Source organism: Eurosta solidaginis, chromosome 3 (genome assembly GCF_040869045.1).
Source record: "Eurosta solidaginis isolate ZX-2024a chromosome 3, ASM4086904v1, whole genome shotgun sequence".
Taxonomy (NCBI): domain Eukaryota; kingdom Metazoa; phylum Arthropoda; class Insecta; order Diptera; family Tephritidae; genus Eurosta; species Eurosta solidaginis.
In genome coordinates, this window is record NC_090321.1 from 180,170,278 (window position 1) to 180,194,809 (window position 24,532).

The window sequence follows — 24,532 nt, forward strand, 5'->3', positions numbered from 1 at the left end:
GTGGATCGTCACTTCTCCAAACTCTGCACGTACTGCCAACGACTACCTCTGGAAGAGCATAAATTGCTAGAAGGTAAACACCGATCTCCAGACTATCAATGTTATTACCGACACTCCCATATCCGGCTCCGCTACTGATGCGCACTCCATTGCCTGAATGGCGCCCGCTATAATTCCGTTATCATACCAGCTATTGTTGTACCGGTACTTCCCGGGAGAAGGCTTACCTAACTTTCATCGACCACAGATCATCCTATCGTAGGAACAATCTCCGACACCATCCGCACCCCGAAGGCTTTTGTGAGTGTTATCGATGTTGATGCTCCTTTGCCGGATATAGGTCCGGTACGTTCCGATAACAAAGCACTATTAAGGTACTAGCCCGACCATCTCGGTAAGGATTAATATGACCACATTAAACCTTCTAGGCCATACCACCTTCCCCACCCTCTAGTTCTATGAGGAACTTGGGATCGCGAGAAGCTCGCCTGCTAAATATGTGTATGATGTGAGGCTGACAATTGAGTTGCGGAAGATTTGAAGCTATAAAGCTTTGTATTGCGCTTATCAATCCCTTGAATCCCTCCCTCTCTCGCTCCCCGCCCTCTTTGTACGGAAAACTGCTGCCCTGATAATAATTTTAGCCGTGTATTCGATCTTAGCTCATAACTTCGGCGCCTATTTTTTTGGTTAAGTGAGGGTTTGTGGGAGTTCTACTTGACCCTCACTTGACTGAGCATTAGCTCAGCCTTTGGCAATACCAATTTTCAAAATGGATGAAGAAATGATAGCTGGAATATTTCCTCATAGGTAGATTAAGCTACAGGACTGATAACAAATGGGAATACCGTACCACCATATACACCCAACTGAGTTTTTAGAGTTGAGAAGCTTCCTAGACCTAACGGCTTCGAGCCCTTCAAAAAAGGGGTTTCCAAGAAATTTTATTCTGCTTAGTTCAACATAAAAACAGTTCAAAGGCTTCCTGGCTGGGTGTTATGAAAGTGGATGAAGACAGTTTAGCTCAGAAGTATTACTGTTTGTACCCGTATTTGGAAGAAGAGGAAGGGAGAGACCTCTACTGAGTTGGGAGGGACAGATGGAGAAAAACTTTAACTCGACAGGTGCTCCCAACTGGCGTCAGTTTTCGCGAAACAAGAATAGAAATTTGCTACGCAGCGGCCAAAATTAACTAGGTTAAGCGCCCATTACTGATGATCAGGCTAGAAGGCAGTACCCCTCAAGTAAGCCTAAGCTCCTCTATTTAGTGATAAGAGTGACTTTTCTTCAGCCTTAGAGATTTTGCTGTGTATTCCGGTTAGATTTTATAGGCATCTTTAGGGAGAATTCATTATCCGTCCATGCTTGGCAGATTTTCACTTCCGCTAGAATTTCGGACTGGGAGTATAAAACTTAATCATTTCAAATTAATAAATAAAGCCATAGGTACCGTAATGTAATGACCAAAACAAAGCTCCCGCTTATATGATATTCAACTCATGGAAACAGCAACAAACAAACAAACAAACAGATAGACATAATACCAGCGCTAATGTAAACCCATAAGAAAGACAAAGAAAAGTAAGCAACTGCAAATTCAATTTCTTTCACGAGGTAACATGAGCAGGAGAGAAGTTTTGATTTTTTTGAGTTGTTTTTGGTGTCAAGTGAAAAGAGGTAGTTGGCTTTTCGCTTGCTATTTCCGTAACAACAATACTCGCTTAGAGCCTATTTCAAACAAAAACAACATTACTTGTTGTCACCATTGTTGTTGTCAGCATGTCAAGCATCGTTTTTGCCCGCGGAAGGAAAGCAACAGCATTTCCACAGCTTCGGCTTTGTTTACAATTCACTCAGCCACTCTAAAGCTTTTGTTGACGTTGGCGATACCTCTTACTTGTAAGTACTTAATAACAACACGTTGTACAAAATATCAACTAAATACATATATGTATGTTTGTATGTAGTTTTGTTATTCTTTTCATGCCATCGTCATCGTCGTCCTTATTGTGGTCCTTCATAGTTACATTCCTGCTGCTGCTGTTGTTGCCCTGCCCTTTGTAATCTCAAGCTTTTTTGTTTAAACACGTAATTATGTTGTCACGATTATCATTATTGTTTTGCTTTCATTTAATTGAATCAATAATGACTAAAAATTATGAAATTAATTTGGGTAAAACGAGGTTGGCTGTCACGGTTATTATTGAAATCGATATTGATCAAATTTATCTTCTGTAATACAAAATTAAGTCGCTGAATTGTGAAATAAGCGCGAATCTCGAGAACGGTTGGACCGATTTCGCTAATTCTTTTCTTGCTAATTTCCTTGAGGTACGAGGATTGTTCTTGCGGAGAGAAAAATTATAAGAATTGCCTAAAAAAGTTTAAAAACTCCACTTTTGTAGTAAAAACTTATAAAATTTTTGTTTACGCAGCTATAAATTCAAAACGAATGGATTGATTGGAATATTTCTTCTTTGCAATAAAACTTTGAAATATTTACCTTCGTTTTGCATAAAAAAATACTTGATTCCTTTCTTATATCAGCAAAAATGTTTAATCAAAAGTAACATTTTTACCAAAAAATTTAGTGCGTGTGGTTGGTGGTTCGCTGTCAACTGTGCGCGCAAATTGCTTTTGAGTGATGCATACGTACCATACATCTATTGAAAATTACTCTTTCTTTACAAATTATAAACAAAAGTTCTATTTTTTGGTATATTTGTATGTATGTCCTAATGTCTGTGCACTAAGGAGACTTAATTCTCCAATATATTTTTTATGCTAATTTGTATGCTGATCGTAAAGACAAAATTACTGAGTATTAATTTTTTTAATTCTTTCATGGCAGACCTAAATGTGTTTTTTCACGAATTTTCTTATTGAAATTTGTTAGTAATTTGTGTAAGCTGTGCTCATAGGGAATTAATTTTATCATCACAAAAGTGTTATTTTTTAAACAGAAATAAATAGTCCGAACGAAACGATTACAAGTGATCAGTTTTTTTATACTCAGTTGAGCAGAGCTCACAGAGTATATTAAGTTTGATTGGATAACGGTTGGTTGTACAGGTATAAAGGAATCGAGATAGATATAGACTTCCATATATCAAAATCATCAGGATCGAAAAAAAATTTGATTGAGCCATGTCCGTCCGTCCGTCCGTTAACACGATAACTTGAGTAAATTTGAGGTACCTTGATGAAATTTGGTATGTAGGTTCCTGAGCCCTCATCTCAGATCGCTATTTAAAATGAACGATATCGGACTATTACCACGCCCACTTTTTCGATATCGAAAATTTCGAAAAACCGAAAAAGTGCGATAATTCAATACCAAAGACAGATAAAGCGATGAAACTTGGTAGGTGGGTTGAACTTATGACGCAGAATAGAAAATTAGTAAAATTTTGGACAATGGGCGTGGCACCGCCCACTTTTAAAAGAAGGTAATTTATAATTTTTGCAAGCTGTAATTTGGCAGTCGTTGAAGATATCATGATGAAATTTGGCAGGAACGTTACTCCTATTACTATATGTACGCTTAATAAAAATTAGCAAAATCGGAGAAGGACCACGCCCACTTTTATAAAAAAATTTTTAAAGTAAAATTTTAACAAAAAATTTAATATCTTTACAGTATATAAGTAAATTATGTCAACATTCAACTCCAGTAATGATATGGTGCAACAAAATACAAAAATAAAAGAAAATTTCAAAATGGGCGTGGCTCCGCCCTTTTTCATTTAATTTGTCTAGGATACTTTTAATGCCATAAGTCGAACATAAATTTACCAAGCCTTTTGAAATTTGGTAACGGCATAGATTTTATGACGTTAACTGTTTTCTGTGAAAATGGGCGAAATCGGTTGAAGCCACGCCCAGTTTTTATACACAGTCGTCCGTCTGTCTTTCCGCATGGCCGTTAACACGATAACTTGAGCAAAAATCGACATATCTTTACTGAACTTAGTTCACGTACTTATCTGAACGCACTTTATCTTGGTATAAAAAATGAACGAAATCCGACTATGACCACGCCCACTTTTTCGATATCGAAAATTACGAAAAATGAAAAAAATGCCATAATTCTATACCAAATACGAAAAAAGGGATGAAACATGGTAATTGGATTGGTTTATTTATGCGAAATATAACTTTAGAAAAACTTTGTAAAATGGTTGTGACACCTACCATATTAAGTAGAAGAAAATGAAAAAGTTCTGCAGTGCGAAATAAAAAACCCTTGAAATCTTGGCAGGTATTACATATATAAATAAATTAGCGGTATCCAACAGATGATGTTCTGGGTCACCCTGGTCCACATTTTGGTCGATATCTGGAAAACCCTTCACATATAAAACTATCCCCACTCCCTTTTAAAACCCTCATTAATACCTTTAATTTTATACCCATATCGTACAAACACATTCTAGAGTCACCCTTGGTCCACCTTTATGGCGATATTTCGAAACGGCTTCCACCTATAAAACTAATGCCCACTCCCTTTTAAAATACTCATTAACACATTTCGTTTGATACCCATATTGTACAAACAAATTCTAGGGTCACCCCTGGTCTACCTTTATGGCGATATCTCGAAACGGCGTCCACCTATGTAACTAAGGAATACTCCCTTTTAAAATACTCATTAACACCTTTCATTTGATACCCATATCGTGCAAACAAATTCTAGAGTCAACCCTGATCCACCTTTATGGCGATATCCCTAAATGGCGTCCACCTATAGAACTATGGCCTACTCCCTCATAAAATACTCTTTAGTGCCTTTCATTTGATAGACATGTCATACAAACACATTCCAGGATTTCCCTCGGTTCATTTTCCTACATGATTATTTTCCCTTATGTTGTCACCATAGCTCTCAACTGAGTATGTAATGTTCGGTTACACCCGAACTTAACCTTCTTTACTTGTTCGTAACTAAAGTTGAAATTATCGCGTACATTTATCAAAATAGTTGCAAAGGTGTTCAGTGAGCTTTTCGGAAAGGAAAGGAAAGGAAAACAAGGAAAAGAAAGGAATAAAAAGAAAGAAAAGAAACTAAGAAAGAGATCGAGTTAGATGAAGATATACATATAGCGATAGATGGAGCGGAGGAGTAAGGAGAGGGAAGTAGAGAGAAAAGAAGGGTGGGAAAAGCGGAGGGGGAGAAAGAGGCCCAGAAAGTGAGAAAGGCAGAGAGAGGAGTGAATAAAAGGATGGAGAAAATGGGGAGGGAGGGGAAGGAGAGTAAGAATAAAAACTTCCTAAAAGTTATGCAGATACGAGTAGATGAAAGTTAGGGTAGAACAAAGTCTGCCGTGTCTGTTAGTCCAAAATTTAAAAATTAACGGTTGGACCGAATTAGCTATTTCTTTTTTTTAAAGATATTCCTTGAAGTACGAAGATGATTCTTACGGAGAGAAAAAATCCTTCCATGAAGTGGACCAGAGACCAATTCCATTCGAATGACTTCTATTCACGGTTCGATTTGCCTGAAATTTAGTGTATAGGGGGACCTTTGCCTTGATTAGTATTTAAGAAACTTTTTCCGGAAAGTGGAGCGGGTATTCGTTCGATTTGCCAGAAATTTCGTATATAGATAGCCCTTTGCCTAGATTCGTATTCACGACACTTCGGGCCAGGGACCGATATATTCGAACAAGTTCGGCTCATAGTTCGATTAGCATGAAATTTGGTATACAGGTAGCCCTTTACCTAGATTAGTAATTACGATTCTTTTTTTTTGGGAAGTGGACCAGGGACCGATCTATTCAAACAAATTATATTAATCGTTTGATTTGCCTAAAATTTGGTATATTGGTAGAACTTTGCCTATATTAGTATTTACGAAGCTTTTTTTCCAGGAAATGGACCAGGGACAGACTAAAGCTGGGACTGGGACTAGAACTGGGTGGAGGTGAGGTAAAAATTTCTTAAGAGATATGCAGATAGACCAAGGTTAGGGAAGAACAACGTCTGCAGGGTCTGCTGGTTTATTTATAAAATCGAATTACCCACCAACATAATTTTCTATCTTCTATTGTTGCTTGTTTTTTTTTATAAGGCTGTATCGTGATTTTCATTTTCGTTTAAAAGTTGTTAACGCTGTTCTTGATATTCAGCAGATCTTATAAATAAAAATAGATGTGTTTGTGTGTGACATGAGCGCCCAAAGTACTGAACCGATCTTGACAAAATTTGCACGCCCCTATTAGAAAGTCGTTAAATTCGCTATACCACCATATTATTTGAAGGGGGTACCCGAAATCCGGCCCACTTCCCGGCGGAGGCCGCGAGCTTAGCGAGGGAACGCGACCTTATAAGACAGCTTGATCCAGGCGACCCCCAAATAAGGGATATAAACCAACGCATCAGATTGCTTGTGGACGAACACAAGCGGGCGAAATGGGAAGAGCACCTAAGAGGTTGTAACCTCTCTACCGGTGTAGGTAAACTTTGGTCCACCGTAAAGTCCCTATCGAATCCGACTAAGCACAAAGACAAAGTTTCCATCGCCTTTGGCGATAAGGTGCTGTCGGATGCGGAAAAATTCGCGTCATATCGTCCGATATCTCTCCTATCTCCAGTGGCAAAGACGCTTGAAGCGATTTTGCTCCCTTATTTCCAAGCACATTTGCAGCTAGCCCCTCATCAGCATGGCTTCAGAAAACTTTATAGCACTACCTCCGCGCTAAATGTCATTAGCACCCAGATAAATTGCGGTTTGAATCAATACCCCCACCATAGAACAGTACTCGTAGCGCTAGACCTATCAAAAGCCTTTGATACGGTAAACCATGGCTCATTACTGCAAGACCTGGAAGGGTCTACCCTTCCCCCATGTCTTAAAAGGTGGACCGCAAATTATCTGGGTGGTCGGCAGGCATCGGTGCAATTCAGAAACGAAACATCAAAACCAAGGAGAATTAAACAAGGGGTGCCACAGGGTGGTGTCCTATCCCCACTTTTGTTTAATTTCTATATATCTAAGCTACCTTCACCACCGGAAGGAGTCACAATCGTTTCCTACGCCGATGACTGCACAATAATGGCCACAGGCCCAGGCCCAGAGATCGATGAGCTATGCAATAAAATAAACGGCTATCTCCCTGATCTCTCCAGTTTTTTCGCCTCGCGAAACCTGGAATTGTCACCGACTAAATCTTCCACGACCTTATTTACAACATGGACGCCCCAAATGTCGACCATATTGAACATCCACGTCGATGGCACTACGCTACCGACTGTCCTACACCCCAAGATCTTGGGTGTGACATTTGATCAGGATCTACATTTTGGTGCGTACGCAACCACAATTGTTCCGAGAATTCAGAGCCGTAATAAAATCCTCAAATCCCTTGCTGGCAGTACCTGGGGAAAAGATAAAGAAACGCTCATTACCACATACAAAGCAATTAGCCAGCCGATTACGTGCTACGCGTCACCCATATGGTCGCCAAGCCTAAAAACTACCCACTGGAAGAAACTACAGGCCTGCCAAAATACTGCTCTCAGAATCGCCACGGGCTGTCTTCTTATGTCCCCAGAACACCATCTGCATAATGAGGCGAGAATACTCCCCATCAGGGAGAGAAATGAGATGCTGACCAAACAGTTTCTGTTGAATACCCAGAAACCTGGGCATCCCAACAGACATCTGATTGACGAACCAGCACCGCCTAGGGGCCTAAGGAGTCATCTCCGTAAGCATTTTGAGGAAATACGGCACCTGAGAACCCAGCCGTATGAAGCGAAAAAACACAAACAGGTCCTTGGTGAACTCCATAGACAGGCGTCGGACCTTTATGTCGGGAATTGCCCGGTGAATCCAGTACTTGAAGAAAAATATCCAGAACTCGCGGAAGAGGAACGCATACTCCCCAGGGAAACGCGTGTCACTCTTGCTCAACTTCGTTCTGGATACTGTAACAGGTTAAACTCTTACCTATCCAGAATCAACCCCGACATACAAAATGTATGCCCCGCTTGCAATGTGTCCCCACATGACACCAACCACCTCTTTAATTGTAATGTGGAACCAACGCCTCTAACAGCCCTTTCCTTATGGTCCACCCCTGTTGAAACGGCAAGTTTCCTTGGACTCCCGTTAGAGGATATTGATGACAATTTGTGATCGGTCGCGGCTATTAGGTGGGGCGAGCATTGCTACAACAACAACAACAAGGGGGTACCCGAACTTAAGTATAAAGATTCCATGTATCAACAAATTTAAGTGATAGAGATAGAGAGGTTTATCCAATATTTGGTTCCACATATGACGTTATTTAGCTGGGAGAGGTAGAAGAGCGGAAGTGAGAGTGGGAGTAGAATAGGGAGGAGATGGCGAGTGGAAGTGGGAATAGGAATGAAAAAAATTTGAACTCGTTATATATCTGTAATTATTTGAATGAATGCCGAAAATTTGGTGAGGTCATTAAGGTGGCAGAGGTAGAGGTCATGGAAGTAGGAATGAGCGTGAGAGTGAAACCGAGCCATAAATCTATAAAGAATTATCAACGACGAACAGAAATAGAAATTGCCAAACTGGCGGTAGGTAATTAACCACATTACTTACTTGAAGAGTGTATTTATCCGAGGCTTGTTGTTATATTTGTGTGAACGCTATCGTGAGTTGAAAAGGGAAACGAGACGCCTTTTCAGGAAGAAAAAAGCAGAAGCAGAAAGGCGTGAGTGCGAGGAGCTTGAGCTGCTAGCCACCAGGAATAACGCCCGAAAATTCTACCAAAAAATACGGCGACAGACGGAAGGTTTTAAGACCGGGGCAAACTCCTGTAGGAATGAAAACGGCGACCTTCTAACTGATGTCCAGAGAGTGCTTAGATTATGGAGGGAACACTTCTCTGCTCTCCTAAATGGAGGCAGCAATTCACCGCGCAGAGATGAAGAACTCGATCCCGCAATCGATGATGATGGAATATATGTCCCCCCGTCCGATTATGACGAAGTTAGAATAGCAATAACCAGATTGAAAAACAACAAGGCCGTGGGCGCTGATGGATTGCCTGCGGAGCTATTCAAGTTCGGCGGCGAGGAGTTGGTAAGGCGCATGCAGCAGCTTCTTAGCAAAATATGGGCGGACGAAAGCATGCCCGACGGTTGGAATCTAAGTGTTCTTTGCCCAGTCCACAAGAAGGGGGATACTGCAAAATGCACCAACTATCGTGGAATCAGCCTTCTTAATATCGCATATAAGGTCCTTTCAAGTGTATTGTGCGAAAGATTGAAGCCCACCGTGAACCGGCTGATTGGACCTTATCAGTGCGGCTTCAGACCTGGTAAATCTACCATAGACCAGATTTTCACAATGCGCCAAATCTTGGAAAAAACCCGTGAAAAGAGAATCGACACACATCACCTCTTCGTCGACTTTAAAGCCGCCTTCGACAGCACGAAAAGGAGCTGCCTATATGCCGCTATGTCTGAATTTGGTTTCCCCGCAAAACTTATACGGCTGTGCAAAATGACATTGAGCAACACCATCAGCTCAGTCAGAATTGGGAAGGACCTCTCCGAGCCGCTTAACCGTCGTAAACGGTTATGGCCGTCCAACCAGGCGCGCCAGTCGCTCCTTCACTCCGCAAACCGGCGCCAATTGGTCACACCAAGGGAGTTTAAATCGTTTTCCACCTGGTCCTTCCAACGGAGTGGGGGCCGCCCTCTACCTCTGCTTCCATAGGCGGGTTCCGATAGAAACACTTTCTTGGCCGGAGCATCATCTTTCATTCGCATAACATGGCCTACCCAGCGCAGCCGCTGCGTTTTATTCGCTGGACTATGTTGATGTCTGCGTATAGCTCGTACAGCTCATCATTAAATCTTCTTCGGTACTCGCCATCGCCAACGCGTAGAGGTCCATACATCTTTCGAAGAACTTTTCTCTCAAACACTCCCAAAGCCGCTTCATCTGCTGTTGTCATGGTCCATGCTTCTGCCCCATATAGCAGGACGGGTACGATAAGTGACTTGTAGAGTATGATTTTCGTTCGCCGAGAGAGGACTTTACTTTTCAATTGCCTACCTAGTCAAAAGTAGCATTTATTGGCAAGATTGATTCTTCGCTGGATTTCAGTGCTGATGTTGTTGCTAGTGTTGATGCTGTTTCCCAAATAAACGAAGTCTTTTACTATTTCGAAATTATGGCTGCCAACAGCGTGGTTGCCAAGGCGGTATGCGCTGACTCTTTGCTCGATGCCAGCAGGTACTTCGTTTTGTCCTCAATCACCATCAAACCCATCTTTAACGCTTCTTTTTCCAGTTTGGAGTAAGCAGAACTAACAGTGCGGGTGTTTAGGCCGATGATATCAATGTCATCAGCATATGCCAGTAATTGCACGCTTTTATAGAATATTGTTCCAGTGCGGTTAAGTTCTGCAGCTAGTATAATTTTCTCCAGCATCAAATTAAAGAAATCGCACGATAGGGGGTCACCCTGTCTGAAACCTCGTTTAGTTTCGAACGGGTCGGAGAGGTCCTCCCCAATTCAATTTTCGGGCGTTATTCCTGGTGGCTAGCAGCTCAAGCTCCTCGCACTCAAGCCTTTCTGTTTTTTTCTTCCTGAAAAGGCGTCTCGCTTCCCTTTTCAACTCACGATAGCGTTCACACACTCCTCTTGTTGCGCTCGCTTTTAACGTAGCCCTGTAGGCAGCGTCTTTTCTTTTGGTTGCAACGCGGCATTCTTCATCGTACCAGTTGTTTTTTCGTGGCCGCCTGTAACCAAATTTTTCCTCGGCGGCAGAACGAAGTGCTTTGGAGATATGCTCCCACTGCTCCTGTATTCCTTCAGGATGAGTTGTGCTCTCAGAGAGCAGGTGTGAGAGTCGAGTTGCGAAATAATTGGCAGTCTGTCGTGATTGAAGCTTATCGACGTCTAGCTTTCCTTGTGTTTTTTGTTCCTTGGTTTTAGCCGCGCTGAGGCGGGTGCGTATTTTGGCTGCAACGAGATTATGGTCCGAGTCGATGTTAGGTCCTCGGATCGTGCACACATCTAAACACTGGAGGCATGCTGTCCGTCTATCACAACGTGGTCGATCTGATTGCGAGTATTTCGATCAGGAAACAGCCATGTAGCTTGATGTATCTTTTTATGCATGAACCTCGTGCTGGATATAACCATGTTTCGAGCACCGGCAAAGTCAATCAGCCTCAGTCCGTTAGGAGAAGTTTCATTGTGTAGGCTGAACTTTCCGACTGTAGGGCCAAAAACACCTTTGCCCACCCTGGCGTTAAAGTCGCTAAGCACGACTTTTAATCCTGACGGGGGCAGCGCTCGTATGTGCGTTCTAATTGTTCATAAAAAGTGTCTTTCACCTCATCGTATTTCTCCTCTGTCGGCGCATGGGCGCAGATGAATGATATATTAAAAAATGTTGCTTTTATTCTAATAGCGGCGAGACGCTCGTCCACAGGCGTGAACGCCAGAACTTGGCGACAAAGTCTCTCTCCCACGACGAATCCGACGCCGAAACTGCGCTTATTCGTATGGCCACTCCAATAGATGGCACAATTTCTGATCTTCTTTCTTCCTTGCTTCGCCCAGCGCATTTCTTGGATGGCGGTGATGTCAGATTTTGCTTTGACGAGGACATCAACCAGCCGGGCATCTGCACCAATCCCATTCAGGGAGCGGACGTTCCAGGTGTATGCCCTCAATTCATTGTCCTTCAAACGTTCGCCATGGTCGTCATCAATAGAGAGTGTATTTATCCGAGGCTTGTTGGTATATTTCATTGGAGTATGGTTTTACGTGGCGGTTCCCAAGCCCAGCGTACAATCCGCTCAGCGGAGGTGATAATATTAGTTGCACGTTTATATAGCGAGCCGCTTGCTCCAAAACAGACGCCGCTTGCAGCCGCACCTAGAGGTGTACAGACGCTGCCAATGAGATCACCCCGGCTAGCCCTTAAACCGATTATGTCAGAGTTTAGCGGCTACCCAGAGGATACTTGGCCGCAAGCGACCGGCAGTAGTGAGCTGCTTGAACCGCATGCAAAAGAATCGCTCTGGCCATTCCCAGGTGAATGGCGGTCAGAAGCTTTCCCCACTTTCGTGGTTTTCTACACACGGCTCCACTCTCCATGGAATATGTATAATATCACCAAATTGGGTGAAGTCCGTACAAATAATTCCATCGAAAGGTGGCACAACGTCATTCAAAGTGCGTTTGGGACACACCCTAACAAAAAACGAACAATCAATAATAGAAACAAAACTGCAGCAATTTTCAGCTGGAGGCGAACCATATCGGAAACGTAAGAAAAAATATAAAGATTTCGTTTTTTTAATACTGCAAATTCAAAAGATCGCGGGTTCGAATCGAGCTCAAGGCCCAACAATAAATATTTTATCATTATTATTGTTATGATAAATTTTTTCTTAATTGAAACAACAAAAATTGTTGATACATCGCAGAGCACGAGGAAAGAGGGTCAATAAATATGACACTATGGCATCATTGCCATGAAACAAGCCCAATTTTCACATTCATTCTGCAACAGATGTCGCAGTTCTGTGAATATCAATTGCCAAGAAACAGGGTAGAAGTAGAAATAATGAAGACAAACAAACAACCGCTGTGATAGCTGAATGGTTATAGCAGCGGCGCCTAAACGTTGCCGATGAAGGAATTTAGCAGTTCCCGAAATGGATCTATACAACGAAAAAAATATGTATCATAACAATAATAATGATAAAATAATTATTGTTAGGCCTTGAGCTCGATTCGAACCCGCGAAAATGTAAATTCATTTGAAAAAGATAAACGCGAAAAAAATTAATTAATTACATGCTTGCTATTCCACACAATTCAAAATTTTAGATTGTACTACTTTTTCTTTATACATAATTCCTTCCAAATAAATAAACGTTTTTGTATTTAAAAAAAAAATTTTATGTTTTTTCTGTCGTCTGATTACTTTCTGAATTTTGACTACTGAATTTTGCCTTCTGAATTTTGACTTCTGAAATTTTCACTTCTGAAATTAGACTTCTCAGATATAACACCTGAGTTTTGACCTCTGAATTTTGTCTTTCAGAAAAAAGGGTTCTGACTAATGTTTTCTGAAAAAATGTGTTTCTGAATTTCTGCTTTCTGAATTTATGGGGGGTACCAAAAGTTTTCCATGCTGTGCCCGCGATTTGATGGTTTACTGTTTCTCATTATTCGTTCTGTTGGCGGTTCTCTTTACCTTTACGGCTGTGGAGCTAAAAAAAAAAATTTAACCTCGATATATGCACTCCAATATTTGGCTTATAGTTTCCATATATGAAGCACTTTCTGCAGGAAATCTAGAGGGAATGGCAATAAGAGTGGGAAACAGAGTGAGAATGACAGTGGGAGTGGGAGTGGTGGAGAAGTAGAGAGAGAACAGAACGGAGACAAAGGGATATGAAGAAATGAAAGAAAAAGCTGTAAAGTAGTAGACTATTGGATGATACAGAGCAGTGTACTCGAGAGCTTCGTCGAGCTTCGTCGAGCTTCGAAAAACTATTCGACGTTTACTTACATGTCGTGTGAGTGCAGCGACAGAGATTCAGTAAAGCGAGCAGTCAATCAGATTGTACTTCAAGCAGTAAACCTTTCAGCGCGTATTCAATGCTCAAACATTCTTCATGTCAACACTTACTATTACAAAAAAGTTGCGTTTGTATTCGAAGCTTTGCCGGCGTTGGGCTCCATTGATATAGAGATTGAATGGGGGTACGCAAACCAATTTTCAGATAAGACAACGTCTACCGGGTACTCTTCTAGTCAGAAAATTTCAACTCAAATTCAGATTTTTTTATTTAAATTCAGGAAATTGCATTTCAGATGCAAAAACTCCAACTAAAGTCCACTCGTAAAACGGCAAGTTATTTTTTATGCTCAGAGTTAGTTTAAAAAATGTGTCAAAAATGTACAAGTTTAACCCCTCAAATCACGTTAACTCTGAATTAATTTGCCGTTCTGCAAGTGGGCCTTAAATTCAGAGATTTACAATTAAAGTTCAGAAAATTACAGTTCGAATTCAGAGAATAACAATCCAATTCAAGTTCAGAAGTTTCGCTTTTACATCTTTTTCAGTTTTAGTTCAGAAAGTTGCAACTTAAATTCAGAAAGTTACAATTGAAGTTCAGGGGCCAAATTGTAACATCCATGATCGTATAACTCGTCACGTAAAAATAAGATTTTCGGATTATGACATACGTGAACGTACTACTTCGATCGTAATTTTGGATCGCAACATACGTGACGAGTGACTGAACGTCGCTTCCCTAGGCAGTCGGTTCTATGTACCGGAGCGACTCGGGATTTTCCCCGACCAAGGACTGTCATTTCAGTGTAACCCCATTTAATTTGCACTGCTACAACAACAACAGTGACTGAACGTACACGTTACGTTCCACTTTCATTCGAACACAAACTGGCGATCGTATACACACAAATTTCATTGAAAATGTAAATAAATTGTTAAAATAGATGAATAAATAAAGTAAAATAACAAATTTTAAACTCTTATTATTAACAAAGGTCGAATGCAAAAAAGCTTAATCCGAGCCAAAAGGAAATAATGGTGAAATTCATGGCGAGACAGCCGCTTTGGTATCGGTCTGCTTCAAATTTAATTTCTCCAGAAGGCAACTAAAAGCTTCTTAAGTTAAGCGAAATCTCTTCAAGAAACTGTAATAGTTTTTGTTAAAACGAAATAATTATTTGTTTGACAAATCCAAAGGATTACTGCGCTCTCTTAACCGCCTTCGGACCATCTTTTCATCGCCTCCGCTATTACTGGAGCTCAAACAAAACAATAAAATTGGATCCATTGCAGTTACTTACTTTATTTTTTATATTTTTGGCAACCAATTTGGCAGTTCAAAATCTATTGTGAGCTAAGTATACAATACAGCCTTATGTAGATCCAAAAATTCATTGTGAATTAAAAATAAATTAAGTACCGTTCGCTATCGTATGTTATAATCCCATTTTGTTTATACGTTTGACGTATCACGTCACCTGGACGGTTGGCGCAAGGGTGCTCAAATGGCTGACGAGGCGATACATGTGTACACAGATGGTTCCAAAGTAGTGGAAGGAGTAGGGTCTGCGGTATACTGTGCTGATCCGGAAATAAGCAGATCCTACAGGTTGCCGAATTACTGTAGCGTTTTCCAAGCGGAAATATTAGCCGTAACCAAAGCAGTAGAAACCCTGGAAGAAAATAGCCCAAGCTGCAATCGTGTTCACTTTTATATTGAGAGTCAAGCAGCAGTTAAGGCAATAATCTCGCATAGAACAGCATCTAAATGCGTGTTAGAGTGTAAGCAGTCCCTGGAGAGAATTGGGTCCCAGGGCATATGGGAATGGATGGGCATGAAAAAGCGGATGAACTAGCTAAAAAGGGCGCATCCCTTGAAGCTTGCTCCGTAGACGTCCCAATTAGACTAGGCGAGACTAAGCGAAGGCGAGAGATGCACATGATCGGCCAAGCAGGAAAGGCGTGGGTTCAAGCGCGGGGCTGTAAAGTGTCGAAGATTATGTGTAGGTCTTACAACCATAGACTAACAAAGTTGCTTCTATCATTATATGGAGAGGACTGTTGAGTCTTGACGGGTATTCTGACTGGACACTGCCTTCTGGCGTCACATGCCTTTAAATTAGGCCTGGTAAGTGATAGCAGATGTAGTAAGTGCGGGCTGGAGGAGGAAACGATCGAGCATGTTCTGTGCTCGTGCCCTGCGCTTGCCAGGCTAAGACTCCAGCTATTGGGAGTGATACAGCTGTCAGATCTAGAGGCAGCAAGTGGCTTAAGTCCTAGGAAGCTTCTAGTATTTACCAGGAGGAGTTATTTTATAACACACCTGGTTTTTGATAGGGTTTTTCAGTTGGGTCGTTAAAACAAACTTCTGGTAACACTATATTCAGTCTATGTGAGGAACTCATGGACCGGCCAGTTCAACCTAACCTAACGTAACCTTCTTTCGTATGCTTGCCGATCCGTGATCGTATGTTACGATTCGAGCCCAGAATTTCCAATTTATGTTCAGAAAATTACAATTCGAGTTAACAAAATTACAATTCCAGTTTAGAATTTTCACAAATTTCAATTCAAGTTCAGAAAGAAAGGAAGAAGTTATAAAGATTTGAGAAAGCTGCTCGCGCTCCTTAAGCTTACAAGCACTAATTTGACGTTTCCAATAGCAACAATACCACCACACCAATTATGGTTCGCACAAATAAGAAAAAATCATACATACCACATATTCACCACAGCGGCACTAAGAGAAGATAAAAACTCTACTTTTATAACTCTTTCAAGGCTTCGTCGAACTTTCATCTTTAATTTTTTCACATTTACAATCGTCCTACTTTTCACTTGAAAATGCGAAAACTTTCGTTTTTACAATTGCAATAAACACTACAACTAAGTGAGTTTGCATTAAAGTGAGTACTAAACGACTATGAAGGAGCAGCAAAGTGTTGCCTTTAACTACAATTTAATTACTTTCAAAGAATTGCGAACCCGCATTAAATACTACTCACTCTAACGCACATACTAAGTATAAGTTAAATATAAAACTTTTATCAAAATGAGAGCTGTGGAAAATTATTCAACACATTGACAACTGCAGCAACATATGGGACATTGGAACAGTAAATGCAACAAACAAACCCTTGCACGGAAATGGAAACATTTGCCTGACAACTTCCGGCTTTTAGCGCCGCATGGCGTAAAATTTGAGCAAAGGAAAGCAGATTTTAAGCAAATGACGAATTCTTGCTATAAACAAATGGCAAATTATGATACTGCTGCTGCCTCATCCGTACATAGTTTCACATATACTGTCATATCTGTTTGTGTATTAACCCACTGACTGGTCTATGAAGCACAGTGTCTATGGAACTACGCATGTATGCGATATTATTGCGCATATGACACACAAACACATGTACAAATAATGCAAATAAAAACTTTCATTTTTAAAAGCATTTTCCGGTCTAGCAAAGAGATAGTAGTCAACCAGAGCCGAGTTGTGTTGCATTTAGCTAACCGAGCGTAAATTTGGGTAACACGTAAAGTGGCGTATGAACGAGCGTGCATTGCAATTAATGTTTGCACACAAACACACACACATAGAAACAAACTTTGAAAATGTGTTAAATTACTTGTATAATTATTGCGCACTACAGACGACATTGCAAATTGTGTTGATGAGCAAAATGTCTGTGAACAAAAAACCCATAAGGCTGTTATACACCCAACATAAGCTTACAAATCTGTTCGGCATGTAAATACTATAAGTTTTCAAAATTCTTTTATTTGCTTTTTATATGTGTTATTTAAGTTACTCTGTGTTTACAAATGAGGTCCGTTTTCTAGACTGCCTGTAACAAATTGTCTCTCCTTTTAAAGCGCTTTCATCGTCTGCAGTGTCTGTTCTATGTACCCTGTATGCACCCTGTCGCCAAATTCAACGAATAGAATATGTCTTTTTGACATGATGTGTAAACATATTTGCTGAAGGTATGGGCGAGTCTAGAATTTAAGCACAAGTGTAGTCTTAAGAATGGTATGCTATTTGTGGGAATATAGAATGAAAGTGTAGTGTATAGATTAGGCGTGGTGTGCGGGATTGGTATGCTGTATGAGGAGATACAGAATGTAAGCATAACTGTAGCAACTGCATTGTAGCGTAATGTGGAAACAATGTGCGTGGTAGAGTTGAGATGAGCAAAATAAGACAGGGAATCAATTAATTGAATTTAACAGAGATAGAAAGAAAGAGGGGAGGGAAAAGATTAAAAGTCAAAACCGAAGTCGAAATCGAAGCCGATACGGAAACTGGCGGTGCGTTATCAATTTTTTATCGAAGGGTTGAAATTCTGTTATCGATGAGTTATCGGTTTGTTATAGAAGTGTCATAGACGAAGTGTTATATATTTGCTATCGCCAACAAAGACTGTCAATGAGTTACAAATTTTTTTTTATCAACGATATATCAATTTACTATCAAAAAATTGTTGATAGTTGTAGATAAGCTTTCAAAAAGTTACTGATTTGTTATTGAAGAGTTATCGATTTGTTATTGAAAAGTTATCGATTTTTTGTCAAAAAGTTATTAGTTTTATATCGAAAAGTCGTCGGAGTGTTATCGATTTGTCATCGGCGTATTTCCTGATTGTTATCGACGATTCATCGGTTTGTTATGTAACAGGTACCGATAAATTATCACTATAAAATCTATGACACATCTATAAACCTGATATACCAAGCCGATAAGAAACTAAAAAGAAGCCGATGATACGGCGATAACTCGAATGTAATAGCTCGATGAGTTTGCAATCGGATTTATCAAACCGAAAAATTTATCTGCAGTTGCCCAATCTCTACTTTAACAATTAGTTGAGAAAACAGCCATAAGAGACAAAAATGGACCTTAAAGTGTGATAAATTCAGATTTTCATGTTTCTTGTTCAATGTTTGTGAAGACTAGTTTACAATTCATATCATTTTGAGCATAAAATGTTTGCTCTTCGCAAGGGAAATAAAGTCTTCCGTCATCCTCCACCTGCTTCATCCAGTGAATGAATGTTGGTCGGTTTGCATGCCATTTGTTTTACTGACATGTCGGCGCCAAATTCCGTTGAATCAATTGTGTGTTGTTCTCACGAAATCGACTGATTGCTGGGAGCAAGCCGGAGCCAATGTGATGTTAGGAGCCAAAATAGTCATTAAACTCTTGTTTTAAAATGCGAGTGCAGATAGTAACACCTTCTTAGATAGCGCTGCAGTGTGGTCATACTTTCTCTCGAACGCTCCAAGAGCCATTCAAACTTCTCGCGACACCCTTCATCAATCCGACAACCCATACTTCAGAACAGGTACATATGGTGATAGAGTTAGAGCTTAATTTTTATTCATCGCGTGAAGTCTTTACAATTCAATTTGCTACTCAGCTCAAGGTCGCACTTGTTGGCATGAGTTTTGACGATGACTTCGCTGCCAAGGTGCCAATGCGCCGATTCTTTCTTTGATGACAGTAAGTACTTCGTATTTTCCGCGGCCACTGCTTCTTTATCTAATCCTGTGAAGGAGGAACTGCCGAAGACCGTGGTGTCGCAACGCTTTTGCTTTATTAGCCTTGCAGGGATCGCAGCCATTGCAGACTATCTTCTCCAGGATTTGTGGTATCGTGAAGCTAAAACAGTCTGAATAATTCAGGTACATGCCCTCAAAACATAGCCCTTAAAATTTTGGCCAGGGTTACTATTTAAAAAAGGCACTTGTTACGTCTTATTTATTACCTGGCGAGTTCTAAGCACAGTGTACAATTCGGATACGAGATTTGGATTTTAGTTAACTCTGCGACCGGCGCGCCCTACCACGGATATAGCTTCAGCTCCTGAATATGTCTGAGCACAATCACTAAGCTACAAATATCAAGGCGAGTTATCTTACTTAAACCCTCGTTTGATCAAGCCAGCTTCTACGAAACACGGTCGAACCCGCTGCCTTTCTCAATAAATTTTATGGACGCCAAATTCAGACGACAACAGGAAGTTCCTCAGGTGCCTCTGCGGCGAGTAACAATTTACTGAAGCTGAACGCGTCTGCCAGTGAATTTATTAAAAAAATATCCACCGCCATTTCTACTCACGTAGAGTTTAATAGGATTTTCCACCATTGCGTACTTAATTTCCGCCAACATGTGCTTCACGTTCTGGCTTTTATCCGCTTGCGGCACAATTATACGAAACGGTCATAATTTATGTGATTTTTTGACAAAAAGTTTTGTATATTTTGTTTTCGCCGAAAACCAAACAGGAAGCTTCCTAAAAATTTAAACAAAAGCGAAAACAGCAAATAGTTGAGTGTCAAACTCGCGGCAATAGGATTATGGGAATATTGTTTCAGTTATAAATGCAGTTATTTTCATTTTTTTTGTTTGACAAGCTTAGAAACCGTTGCACAGACATGCTTTCAAAATGTTGAACAAAGTCATTGTGTGACTGCATTGTATGCCAACTATTTCCTATAGTGGTCAATTTGGCTGCTAGCTGGCTAACAGGCTAACTAATTCGTAGCTGACTGCCTCCAGGCTGAGGTGGTAATGTTGAGGTTGAGTGTAGGGTTTGGTGGTTTCGCGGACTTATTGGCAGCACTTTGGATTATTATTGCATGCAACATGGCATTTGCGACAAAGAGTACAACAAAAAGTAATACGAGTTGTGGCATTAATAAAGTAATAATAACAAAAACAAAAATGAAATCCTAAATAAATACATCAACAGCTAAAATGCCAAAAGCCATGGCATGTTCGTTATGATTTGTGGCTAAAACGACACGTCAACCACTGAAATGCCGAAAATGTATTTCATATTAAGCAGCAAACAAAAGAATAGTGAAATAGCTAAAGAGGTGGCAGAAAATTCCTATGCTAGTGTTGGGCGTTAGTGGCTCGCCAGGTTAAAAGTGTAGCATAACTCTCGTGTGTATACTAGGGTTGTCCAAAAAAAAGTTAAATAACATTTTTAAAGCTCTCATCCACATCCAGGTTTTGTTTTTACATTTGGGTATGCTTTATCCGTTAAGAATTTGAGGGAGCCCATCATAATGCCGCCTCTCAGAGTTCTGACAAAGCGAAATTCCGAAAACTCTAGGCCCGACAAGGCCCTTAAATAATTTCCCATATAGAACCTATGCCTAAGGTTTGGAATTGAAGCAATTTTCAATAAGCGAAATGCAATATCCATAAAAACTAGAATTCTGAACATTAGATCAGCAGACTCTAAATATATTATATTCGGGCCTGTTCTTTCTATCCTGCGTCATAAGGTCAACCCACCTACCAAGTTTCATCGCTTTATCCGTCTTTGGTAATGAATTATCGCACTTTTTCGGTTTTTCGAAATTTTCGATATCGGAAAAGTTGGCGTGGTTATAGTCCGCTTTCGTTGATTTTAAATAGCGATCTGAGATGAGTGCCCAGGAACTTACATACCAAATTTCATTAAGATACTTCAAAATTTACCCAAAAGTTATCGTGTTTACGGACAGACGGACGGACGGACATGGCTGAATGAATTTCTTTTTTCGCCCAGATCATTTTGATATATAGAAGTCTATATATATCTTGATTAGTTTATGCCGTTACGGGGTACCGTTATGCAAACAAAATTAATATACTCTTTGAGATCTGCTCAGCTGAGTATAATGATACTGATTCTGAGTCGATTTCTTAGTGCTGTTCCTAGATGGGTCTAAAGCTCCGAAGCTCTTATTATCCGATCAGTAGAAGTTTTGGGGCAAAGAATAGAGGAGAGATGGGTTTGCCCGTTTCGATCAGACTCCCTGTTGTTACGCTGGAGCGGCGAAGGAATGTGTTAAGTATAGTCGACTTGACAGGGAAGTCGCAACGTAAGACACCGCATGATAGTAGGAAAATTCTAAGATCTTTTTGTATAAGAGAGCAATCACAAGGAATACGCTTAACGAAACCGTTCGTAATACTGACCTCTCTTTTACGTTGAAATGGTTCGCAGCCTACTCTACAAATATGAGTTTAAAATCAACTAAGTGTAGTCTGCACTGAACAATTGGTCAGTAAGTAAGTTCTTGAGTAACCTATGACTGAAAGTAGGGAAACTCGAATTACGCGGACTGGTTGTCAACCCAACTAAAGTAGTACTTGTTCCATCACGAGAAGACACCCAGGCTCTTACTATACTCGATTATGGGAGTAGGTTACTTGTGATGGCAACAATTCAGAAATTAATCATGGCCCCAGCTAAGGCAGCAGATTGACAATTTTTTGGTTGGTTTGAGGTTAGCTGAAAATTCAGCCTGCCTAGTCGTTACATAGTCTTCCAACTAGAGGTCACTTTCATTAATTAAGCAGTGAATGGGGTGCTATCCATTATTCTGACGGTTGCGGGTATTCAATATTTACTCTGATAGTCAAACGGAAATACCTAAATTCGACAGCGTTTTAATCGAGAGCAATCTTTGAATGTCTAAACTATTGTTTCAAAGGCGTAATGATAACCTGAAATAACCGCGGAATATTGCCGTCTGCATCACGGCATACCTGCTGTCTCTTATCGGATAGGCAGTACTCAGCCAATCAAACAGCCGTGTCAACATCTGGAAATCATGCTGACACCAAGAGCTAAATGAATATTCTTATGCGGATTAAGGTGCATCAGTGCCTGATAGTTCGTACTTTTAGAGGGCTCTCTCTAAGGGGAATCCAAGTGGTGGTCCTCAACATTGAGAATACTTAGTCCCTTTTGCATGTAAAAAGTAAAACAAGGTGGAATCATACTATCGAGTTTATAATAAATCAAAACTATATCCACCTTGGAACTCTTCGGATATCTGGATGATTTATTCAAAGTAGAGGACAGCCTTATGTTATATATTTCACTCCGAAGTAGTGGTTCGGTACGTAATTGGGAGTAACAATGATAAGATAATGGAGTGTATTAGATTATGAATCACCAACTCCAATTGAGCCATCATAGTAGTGTGCTCTACCTACTGAGGTATCAAATATAAGGATTGTGGCGCTTTTCAGAAATGAAAGTTTTTATTTTAAGGTTTTCAGCATCAAGTTTAAACTTTAGGTTTTGCTTTTAAGACCAACAATTTATAAGACTTTACATTTTAAAATTTTTTAAGCTTCTCGGTTTTTTTAAATAAATTTGATGCTTTATACTTTTTGTTCGGTTAAGTTAAAAATTAAAACGTAATAAAATTATAAAATAGCGTATTAAATTGAGAGGTTTTAATTGTAGGTGAAAAAAGTTTGAAAAATTGCTTAAACGGATGATTGGTTTAAAATATAGGCACATACTTCTTACCGGGCACTAAACTTGTGTAGCATACCGGCGGGAAGATTAGGTGTGGGAGTTGGACAGTTATAAAAAAGAAATGGAGAAGGGCAGGGTTAGGATGGAAAAATTAAAGGTAGAGAAGAAGAGAGCCATAAAGAGGGAAGCATATTCCAAATGTAGGCAAGACATTTCTTGCTAGTATGCTAATCTTTTCAGAGTGCATAATTTAAAGAACGAGCTTGCAATGTTGTTGTATCTATGAAAGGAACACTCTCATAATGTGTTTTATATGTACAATGATGAATCTTTTTAGAATACATACATATATATATATGTACATACATATTTTTAAAATGTATTGCACCGCATAAGTAAATGTGGCCTGGAAAATCCTCATAACACACCATGGAAAATATTAATACCAACTTAAGCACGAAATTCCACGCATTTTTGTTGTTATTATCATTTGCTTTTGATTTGCCGTTGTTGCAGTTGTGGACCATAATTTTTCTCATTATCGCCGAATTGGTGAAATTCATGCAGTTGGTGCTGTGACAGTGAAAGTGCAAATAAATTTTGCGCAATGCGTGTAGTGTGTGAAATTGCATTTTGTGGTGGTATTGGTGTGAAAATTTTAATTTTATATATTTAATAATTGAGGAAATTTCGATGAAATGTACTACTGATTAATTTGTAATGATCGGTGATGAATGAAACAAATATATGTACACAGTAAGTGCAATTTCCATGTTAAAATGACAAACAATTTGAAGAAAATTTTAAAAGCCGTCATTGTCAGAAATATAAAACTTTTCGTAGAATCGGTGATGTTTGAAATTGGAGGACTTCTAAACCAAAACGCAATAAGTGCACCACAATTTTTTTTGTTTTTTAGATAAGGCGAGAGAGAAAAGTTCGTCGAAAGATTTATGGACCTCTACGCGTTGGCGATCGCGAATACCGAAGAAAATTTAACAATGCTGTACGAGCTCTACGCAGACATCAACATAGTTCAGGGAATTAAAACGCAGCGGCTGCGCTGGTTAGGCCATGTTATACGAATGAAAGATGACGCCCCGGCCAAGAAAGTTTTTCTATCGAAACCCGCCTATGGAAGCAGAAGTAGAGGGCGGCCCCCACTCCGTGGAAGGACTGGCGCGCCTTGTTGGACGACCATAACCGTTTACACGGTTAAGCGTCAATTAAGTAAGTAAGTAAGACATGGCTGGGATTTAAATGCACTTTCTAAAATATATTTATGAAAAGTAAAAAACAGAAAATATTAAAGCATTTCAAAAAATATATATAGGAAACGTACTTTATTTATAAGTTTATACAATTTTTCCATTTTTATACCCCGTTGTACTTGTACACAGGGTATTATAACTTTGATTGGATAACGGTTGGTTGTACAGGTATAAAGGAATCGAGATGGATATAGACTTCCATATATCAAAATCATCAGTGTCGAAAAAAAATTTGATTGAGCCGTGTCCGTCTGTCCGTTAACACGACAACTTGAGTAAATATTGAGATATCTTCACCAAATTTGGTACACGAGCTTACCTGGACCCAGAATAGATTGGTATAGAAAATGAGCGAAATCGGATGATAACCACGCCCACTTTTTATATATAAAACATTTTGGAAAACACAAAAAACCTGATTATTTAGTAAATAATACACCTAGAATGT

General features: G+C 39.9%; 2 protein-coding genes across 12 annotated transcripts in view; one reads left to right on the top strand and one right to left on the bottom strand.

The window, feature by feature from the left end:
• The window catches only part of NaCP60E (Na channel protein 60E), a 641,026-nt gene that overhangs the window by 171,044 nt on the left and 445,450 nt on the right, over positions 1-24,532 (bottom strand). The gene's annotated exons all lie outside the window — the stretch shown is intronic.
• The window catches only part of Tpc2 (Thiamine pyrophosphate carrier protein 2), a 535,063-nt gene that overhangs the window by 64,672 nt on the left and 445,859 nt on the right, over positions 1-24,532 (top strand). The window contains exon 2 of one of the 10 annotated variants that reach the window (XM_067774085.1): positions 23,733-24,047. The exons of 8 other annotated variants lie outside the window; for them this stretch is intronic. The gene's annotated coding sequence lies outside the window, so the exon portion shown is untranslated. Of the gene's footprint in view, positions 1-23,732; positions 24,048-24,532 lie in introns of those variants that run through there. One more of the 10 variants, XM_067774089.1, reaches the window with a different exon arrangement.